The sequence below is a fragment of the Sturnira hondurensis genome, unplaced genomic scaffold (assembly GCF_014824575.4).
Source record: "Sturnira hondurensis isolate 20B ecotype Veracruz unplaced genomic scaffold, ASM1482457v3 Scaffold0008196, whole genome shotgun sequence".
NCBI lineage: Eukaryota > Metazoa > Chordata > Mammalia > Chiroptera > Phyllostomidae > Sturnira > Sturnira hondurensis.
The window spans coordinates 2,168,378-2,178,277 of record NW_028080827.1 but is presented as its reverse complement, the minus strand read 5'-3'; the positions used below and the strand labels follow the sequence as shown (position 1 = coordinate 2,178,277).

Sequence of the window (9,900 nt, the reverse complement as noted above, 5' to 3'; positions counted from 1 at the left end):
ATTACACCTCATTATAAACACTATGAAGGTGAGAACTGTGTCTCAGAAGTCATTGAATAGATAGCTGCAGACTGTCTGAAAAAAAAATAAGCACCTTTATTTTGCATTTCTTCATTCTTCATGAGCATATATTTTATGTCATAGAGCACAGTTTTGAAATAATAGCTGCATCAAAATCCTTGTCTATGAATTTCAGTTCCTGTGTTATTGGCTACCATGATATGTCTCCGCCGATTTTCCTTTCCATGGAGAATGGAACAAATGTTCCAATCTTTAAATTTTAGATTGTATTCTGTATATTATCAGTGCTGCTGTGAAGACTCTGGGTTATGTTATGTTTTTGCAGAGATTACTGATTTTTGTGGTCATTTTAGTAGGTAATTCACCTTGCCTCAAGCTGAAAATTCTCTCTTGGGTAGTGACTCAAATACCAGCTCGGTTTTTTTTACTGGCAACTGGGCTGCTTATAGTATGTCCTGTGCATGTATGGTGTAGGGGGTCAGTTAGAAATTTACACAGAACATCGTACATACATAGAACATGTTGCTCACCATGTTCTGGCTTTTTTTTTTCTGGGATTTCTCCTGCTCATCCTAGTGACTGCGATTTTTTTATTGTAAATGTAATTCTCTTTATTATTTTAAAAACACTTCAGCATTCTAAACATACAAAAATAACAAAACATTGCAAATTGCATTTAGAACAGAAGGTTCTTGAATGTTCATCAATAGCAGTGGCTTTTCAGTTTGCTGATAATAAAGAATTCTACAGTTTGTTTAAAAACAGTTTAAAACTACTGCACTTAACTAAAAAGGGTTCAAGTATTTCTCATGCCAGCTGACCCCACTTTTCCATAGCTAAGGGTGGCAGCAGAATGCTATGTTACTGTATACAGAAACAAGACAACCTGAAGTTAAGTGAATGCCCACTGTGGTGTCCATGGGTCCAGCCTCACTGTGCACACTCTGAGCAATGGCCTCTCCAAAAGGCATCTTCTGCACAGCCTCAACGCCAGGCAAGAAGCAAGAGCTTGTCTCACTGTCTTATTCTTTTTACAAACTATAGATACATACAGTTCATAATGCAGGGTTTCCAGCCGGTAACCATATAGTTAACACAGCCTTATAGATTAAAAAGGAAAATGCCAGAAACATCTTTAAAAGCCTTGTCATACCAACAGCAAAGTGTGCAGAGTGAAGAGAACATGAGAGTCTTTTCATTTTCAGAATGTTTGGAAATACGTACAACACTGATATAGTTTCAGCAGGCCCAGACGTCCACGGTCACTCCATGTAGTGGATGCCACTTCAGACATCCACTGCCACTTCACTGACAGTCTCTAAAGCACTTTGAGAGACCCAGTAATGGTCATGTGCAATTAATCCTAATGAGGGCAACAAACATGTCTCACATAAGACCTGTGTCAATTACAGCACTCCCCCCCTCTCAGGCATTCACAGGAGACAGATAAACAGCTTTCTCATTCCTCTTCCTCCTCATCCTCCTCCCCTTTCTCCACCTCCTAATCTTTCTTGTCATCTTTGTCTGTCTCTTCCACCTTTTTCCTGGCAACTTTAGTGGGACCCTTTGTGCCATCAAACTTCCTTTGGACTTAGAGTTGGTGACATCCTTCTCAGACTTCTCATTCAGCTTCAGCTTGGTGGCCTTGTTGTTGTAAGGCTGTTTTTCCCTATCACTTATTGTTCCCTGTCTTTCCTCCCTACTTTGCCCCATTTCCAATATAGATGCCAGGATTTGTGGATTGAATCTCAAGGTAGCATTCTGAACAGAACAGGAAGAACCCAGACATGGTCTTTGGGGGGCATTAGGGTCCTCCTTCTTTCCTTTCTCACTTGGTCCATAATCCTTCACTTTCTGATCATAGCATATTTTACTTGCCTTTGCCATCAAATTTAGACTTCTTTTGCCCAGACATTGTCTTCCACCTCTTAGAGCACTTCTTGGAATATTCTGCAGAATTGACAGAAATATCTGGGGTTTTCCTATCATGTTCTGGTCAATACGTCTGCACCCAGAAGGCATAAGCAGACATCTTGCCCTTTAGTTTCTTGGGATCACCTACAGCCATCCCGACAGTATTGTTCACTAGTTTCTGTGACTGGTTCTTTATGCCAGCAATAGTGAAGGTTTCTAGGGAAGCTTTAGCTGCCCCATGTATGCTGACTGCATGCTGCCCTTGAGTTAAAAGAAGTAAAAAAGAGGAAACTCTTGCCATCTTATTTCCTTCATCCAAATGTTAACATCTCTTCAGAATATGCCTAAATTTTGTTTATCACTCCAAGTTTTATATTTTCCAGAGTTTATAGTTTTTATCTCTGGTAAGACTTTTTAATATTCTATATGATAAAGTTAAATTCAAAGTGGTAATGTGACTTGTCTAAGGCCATAGAGCTGGTTTTAATTATCTAGCCTTGACCATACAGTCATGCAGATATGATCTTTCTTGAGTCTAATCCAGAACTTCCTTTATCCTAGATTGCTGTTGCCTCAGTCAGTGCAGCCTACTGAAAGTGGCCCCTCTCTTTAAGCCTACAACAGAATAAAGTTCAAAGATGCTCAAATGGTCCAGCTACATTAAAAGATACTTCTCTGCATTATGGAAGCTTAATTCAAAGTTTGTTGAGTCACTACCATAGTAGTTCCCAAACATCCAACCAACAATTAGTGCTCACCTAGGATGAAGAGACAGAGATAATGACAGTAGATGATAAACCCAAGGGATAAACAAGTAAAAAAGAAAGAACTTATGTCTACCTCTGCATTTAAAAAAAAAAAAATGTACTGGCCTAAGAAATCCAGAAGTCCAGGAATCACTGCATAGTATCATAATGAGTAATTTTACAGGCTTAATTTTTTTTATAAATTGATATGTTATATTAAATTATCTCTCTAGGTTCTTGTAGCCCAATTATTTTATCCTATTATTTCCACAAAGAGAGTTATTTCCATTTAGATTGTCAATTTCCATTCAGATTACGTGTCTGAAACTTAAGAATAAGGAGACAGCAAAAATGAAAGTTGGTGAATTTATTGAAAGGTGTACTGAACTTTTAAGAATAATCAAAAATAACCTACTCCTTGATTTTCTCATTTTAAAAATTCTATGGGCCTGCAGTGCAGATGCAATCATAATTCCCTTTAACCTTTGGTTTACTAGGAAAGAAAGAAGCTTCCCTGATTCTGCCATTAGCCGTTTCCATTGCATGGGGAGTCAGGCATCTCTAGTATTGTGCTTTTCACAGGGAGAGAGCTCCTTGATTCTTCCTTTCTGGCTGGTTTTGTCCATTCTCTGAGCATCTGGTCATCAAGTACATGTTTGTTATTGGACTGAAATAACCAAGGGCTATAATGATGGAAGAGCAATACATATCCCAAGGGCTGGGGTTATGCTAATCACTCTATCATTTACAGCTGTGTACTTAGAGGGATGAGGTGCAATGGCCCTAGAAGTTGTGGACGGTGGTGTCTCTGTGAGAGCCAAGTTACAAGGTTAGCATTTGGTGAATGAGTCAGACTGTTCTCAGGGAGAGCAAAGCTAGAGTACATTCATCAAAAGATATAGTTTTTAAAACAAATCTAGCATTGTAGAAAACTATCTGTTGAAAGCATATTCTATGCTGGGAATTTTAGATAAATCTTTCTCAAAACAACCCTTTGAATTAGAAGGTACTGTCATCTCCATTTTGCAGATGAAAAAACTTAAGCTCAGGGAAGATTTGTAATCTGTCCAAAATCATTTGCCTGGCCAGCATCAAAGCCCAGGAATCAAATCTCACTTTGTCTACTTCTAAGCCCATAAACCCCCCCCCCCTTTTTTTACTTGCTTACAGGCCTTAGAAATCTATAACCAAAAATGCCCCCAAAAGGAAAATAACAACAGAGAGTGGTTTCTGTGAATCCAAAACATGGAAGATGGGCCAATAAGAGTTCATCAGTTTTTTTTAACCACCTCACTTTTACTCATTTTATTCAATTTTTTTGCATTATTATTTGCAGTTCAAGTTAGAGCTTTCAACTGGATGCCAAGTTTTCTTCCACATCACATGCAAAACTCATAAAACAATGTGTCCTTGGTGTTCTTGCTTCGTAAGTGTTGGTCTTCATCCAATACCTCCTTTGAGCCTTGGAGTCTATTTCCCAGAATATTCTTATCTCAGCTATGACATCTTTTTTCATCCTCCTTTGGAGCTGATGCCAGATTCTGCCCACTTTGTCTTAACCTGAGCTCTAATTCACAGTCATCCTTCTGCTGGCGTGCACTTCCAGCCACTGGAGAAAACAACCTAGCCTGACTGACTCAGGCCTCCCCGACCAGCCTCTGAGGCCACACCGCAGTGTCACGCCAATGCCACCAGACTAATCTTCCTTAAACATCAATCTCAGGGTGACCTCTATGCCTGTCTCCTCATTTGTGAGATAAGATGTTTGAACTAGATGATCTCTAAGATCACTTTTCACACTACAACTGTATAGATTCCTCTCACGTATGAGTGTAAGTGTGACTCTTAACTCTTATTCCACTGTTCTCTAGACTAGAGTGAGGCACAAAAGCATGTTTCTTTGTATAAAAGTTCTACAGAAATAAAACACTTTTCACTCAAGGTGTCAGTTATTAAAATCGGTTGCAATACAATTTGAATATAAACTATTTAATCACAGAAGTACGTTTAAGTGACTTTGTCATTCCCACTCCATTTAAGTTATAATTTTCATCCTTTGAACTAAAAAAGAGAAATGGTTTTTCTCTGAAGATGTTCCCTGAGTTTAGTGGACCCATGGGAATGTAGAATTTCTTGTTAAATGCAAACACTGTTTCTTTACCAGTGTTCAATTTTGTTTCCATTTCTAAGGTTGCTATAGCGCCAGAATACCCCCCAACGTTTGTTGTCATTATACAAGTGGCATTTTTTTTCAAGGTGTTGTAGCTTCAGGAGTGTAATTTCAGGAGGTGATGTGACTCTTGACATCCAAGTTCTGCAAAAGCTGTCCATCCTTCCATCCTGTCTTGCGAGTTGGTTTAGTCCACATTGCCATCTACCCTCAGCTGAGGGTTTGGGCAATGCTTTGTTGGAAAGGCCTTAACTTCCAGAGCTGATTCAGACATCGCACATAGCTAATTTGTTATAACTTATTTTATACTGGTATCAGGGTTCTTTGAATTAGATTATTGCATATGATCAGTGACGGCATGGACCAAATACTGACTAGTCAATCTGATGAAAGCCCTTTGTCTGCATATTTGCCAAATCCATCCCTTGTACATACACACATATAAAACATTAGTATAAACAATCATTTCCAATTAGCCAGCATAAGCCATTTCCCAAAGAGATTCACTGATGGTCCCTTCACACAGAATTCAGTAAGTGAACTTACTTTTTTTGAGAATCATCATTTCTATCTTCTGGAGTATGCATCACCCATTAAATTTTAGAGACATGTGACACTGGTGTTCATTTAAGGTATAACTTATGAAGTAAAAAAATCATTATATATATATATATATATATATATATATAAGCTTATAAATTTATATATATATAAGCTGGTTTGAAGAATAAAAAAATAATTGAGTCAGGTTTTTCTTTTAAATTGTTTTTTCCTCCTAAAACCACCAGATGCCATTTTTATGTTTGCCTGAAGGCAATGTTCAGTTTTATTTCATTAGATTGTTTACTTTTGTTAAATTACTTTTTTCTTTTCCATTCTATTTCACCCTTGTCACCTCACCTATCAGCATTCTTTGTGCACTGCTTAGCCTGCTGTAATCCTATATAATTGAGCTAAAATCCCATGTTTTTCCCAAAGCTTCCCTGATCAAAAGGCAAATCCTTTCCATGCACTCTGAATTTCCTCCTTTTTGTGTATTTTCCACTCCCTGGTCATTTGCTACTTTTGTTATGTTTTGGTATTTTCTCTAATTAGATTATAAACCCCTTCAGGATAGGACCTCCTCATATTCCGCACAGCAGAAATACTACACTTATGTTTCTGACAAGCATCAGAGAAATTAATGTGTGTGTAGGGAGAGTTAAACTTTGGGGTGAGAAGGGGGATTATCCTAAGCTTCCTTAATGCAACCACATCACCCAGGCGTATCAGATGCTGGACTCTAGGGTCTTAAACAAATGAAAAGGAGAATGAACTCCTACCTTTCATGACAGCATAGATGGAACTGCACAGTATTATGCTAAGTGAAACAAGCCAGGTGGTGAAAGGCAAACAGCATGTGATCTCATTTATCACAGGGACCTAATGAACAAAACAAACAAATGAGCAAAATAGAACCAGAGGCATGGAAACATGAAACAGACTGACAGGGACCAGAGGTGGGGGGGAGGGAGATGAAGGAAGAAAGGAGCAGCAGGGCCTAGTTAAAGAACAACTATAAATGACCCATGGATATGAACAATAGGGTTGGGATTGACTGTGGGAGCAGGGCTGAGCAAGGCAGGGGAGAGCAATGGGGGAAAATTGGCACAACTTTAATAGAACAACAATAAAATAATGAAAAGGCCTATTAATTAGCCACTGAACAAAGGACAACTCAAGAGTCAAATGACTATGTTCCTATTCTTTAGACAGAAGCTTCTAGGAGCCCCCTTATCTTGCCCAAACCCATTGAGTCCTGTTCTCACTAGTCCACTTCCCCCAAGTTGTGGCATCAGAAGCGGGTCCTACTTCACATTAGTTTATTTACTCTAAGGGGCAGACACATCAAACATGGTCAGCTGTGCCAAGAAAGAATTTTGCTAACGTTAGAAATTAAAGTATTGCTATGGTCAGGTTTTTCAGAGTAGTGCATGTTTATTTTTGTTTATTCTACTCTGGTGTACATTTCTAGATCTGTAAACAAATCTAGCTTTCCCCCCCCCTCATTTTCCAAGATATGGTCATCTCAAATAAGGTTTGGAGAAATTTTCCAAAGACCCTACCTAGGCATTGCACATGTTCAGTATTATGCACTTATTGATTTATACTTTTGTATGTTATTTGTTGTATATACATTAAATTAACCCCAATGTTAGACACTTGGAAAAAAGTAGAATGAATTTCTAACTTCAAGGAGATTAGAATCTAAAAAAGAGAAATATGAGCAAATAAGTAATAGCAATTCACATTGGTAATAACAAATTCACATTGGTAATAAAGAAATAAAACATACCACTTTTTTTTTCTTTAAAGTTTTGCCAAGGAATATTGACATAAAATCTGGACATTTAAAGTGTACAAACTGATAAGTTTTGACAAATGTGTATTTCCTAGAATCTGTCACCACAATCAAGATGATGGGTGCACATGCCCAGAAGCCGCCTCCTGCCTCTTTGCAAGCCCTCGCTCCCACCCTTCCAAAGCCTGCCTAACCCCCACCGGCAACCAACGATCTGTTTCTACCACTATGGGTTATTTTCCTTTTCCCAAAGTTTTATATAAATGCACTTGGAAAGTATGCATACTCTATTTTTCACTCAGCATAATTATACTGGGACTCATCCATATTATAACATGTCAGTTCTTTTTTTTATTGACAAGCAACATTTCATTGTATGGCTATATGTCAATTTCATCATCTACTCACTTGTTGATGGACAGTTAGGTTATTTTCAGGTTTTGGCTATTACCAATAAAGCTATGAACATTTATAAACAAGCACTTCTACAAAAATATGCTCTCATTTATCTTAGGTAAATACCTAGAAATGAATGGCCAGGTCATACAATTGACTTTTTAAGGAACCGCCAAACTCTTTTCCAAAATCCTTGTGCAAGTCTGCAGTCCTAGGGTAGGAGACTCGGAGTTGTTCTAGTGGATCGGTATTTTCTAATTTTGGTCATTCCAGTATGCCCGTATCTCCTTTTAGTTGTAATTTGCATTTCCCTAGTTGATAATCCTGGTTCACCTTACCCATTTCCACAAGAGTCCTAAAATAAGCCATTTCTCCAAAGGAGCCCTAGCTCTTTTTGTTGGAAGGTATGGGTACCTGACCTGTGAATTTTGATACCTGAGTGCTTGGTATGCTTTTCCTTCTACTCTCAATAGAAGCAACAAAATAATTGATTCTGTTCACTCTCAATTGACAAAGCAAGGAAACAGCACATATATGAAACTGTTATACATATATTTACATTTTGTATATTCTATGTAGAAAACTATGTGTAACTACCTCTATCAATACTGAGCTGAACATGAGTTCATAGAGGTGTCTCCAACTATAATTCATCACCACATGGATCATTCTAGCCTCCTCCTCTTTCTTACTTGTAAATTCTCTCTCTAACAGTGAGAAACCTGAGCTCCACCATCCACTATTCATTTACTTAATTGCCAAGTTCCAGGATAAATGTGTAGCAGTATCAGAATTATTAACCCGTACACTGTGAGAGACAACTTTATAAAACTACAGCATGTGTTCCGTTCCTTTTCCTTTTAATCTTAGATTCCACTCATTTCAAAGTTACATGGGTCAGGACTTTTTTTCAGTTCTTTTTGCTTTTAATCTTGCAGATTCCACTCATTTCAAAGTTACATAGGTCAGCACCTTTTCCCCCCTTCCCTTCAATTAGGTTGTTTCATACATTTATAACAGATGGATCCTCTTCTCACAGCCTGCAGCCCTTCCTTGGATCCCTCAACCTCCTGAATATCTTTTTTACCTACACACATTAAGATTTACTTTTTGTGCTGTAAGTTCCATGGATTTTGAAAAGTTCCCAATGTTTTGTAACCATCATTACAATAGTATACAGAATAATCTTACTGCCCTAGAATTTCCCTGTGTCTCCCCTATTCATCCACCTTCCCTCACCCAGCCTCTGCTAGCCATTGATCATTTTACCACATAAGTACTTTTGTTTTTTTCAGAATGTTATATAATTGGAATCACACAACATTTAGGCTTTCAGACTGGTGTCTTTCACTTAGCATTATACATTTAAGGTTTCTCAATGGCTTTGTAATTTAATAGGTCATTTTTAAAATTCACTAAATAATAATTTATGATATGGACTTACCAGATTGTTTATCCATTTACCCATCAAGGACATCTTGATTGCTTCCACTTTTTACCACATAATAATAAAGCTGCTATAGTCATCCCTGTGTGGGTTTTTGAATGAACATAAGTATTCAGATCAACTGGATAAGTACCCAGCAGTGTTACTGTTGGATCACATAGGAAGACTATGTTCAGTTTTGTTAGAAATTGTCAAACTGCCCTTCAAAGTAGTGGTAACATTTTGCATCCACACCATCGATGAATGAGAGTCAATTCTCATTGACATTTGCTGTTGTCTGTTTAGTTTTATTTTTAAAGGATTTTAGCCATTCTATTAGACGATGTGTAGTGTTGTCTCGTTGTTGTTTTAATTTACAATTCCCTAATGACAAATCATGTTGAACAACTTTTCATATGCTTACTTTCCATGTGCATGTATTTTTTGCTAAAGTGTCCAGACCTCTTATGCATCTTTAAATTTTTTGCTTGCTGTTTTCCTATTGTTGTATTTAAGAGTTTTTTATGCTTTGATTACAAATCCTTTTTCATATGTACAAGGTTTATCCAGAAAAAGTTAAGCCATTGTTAATATAACAAAAATGGTTTGCATGGCATTGATGTAACCTGGCAGCCAAGGAGAGTGGACTGGAATGTGCACATGTGAACAATGATGACTTCACTGTACAGTGGGAGTGGTAGATGTCACTGAATGAGAATGTATATTGTGTGGCCCTTGCATTCAAAGGACTGAGCGAGTAGAGCAATGAATCTGCATCAAATTTTGTGTTAAGCATGAACAGTCCTCCACAGAAACTATTCAGATGATTCAGAAGGCTGCAGCTCTGGGAAACTGGTGACTGGCAGTTCCATCATGACAACACACC

The 9,900-nt window shown here is 37.8% G+C and overlaps 1 pseudogene; it reads right to left on the bottom strand.

Moving 5' to 3' along the window:
- Nucleotides 1–1,480: 1,480 nt before the first annotated feature.
- On the bottom strand, nucleotides 1,481–2,089 carry LOC118992514 (high mobility group protein B3-like; annotated as a pseudogene).
- Nucleotides 2,090–9,900: the final 7,811 nt, after the last annotated feature.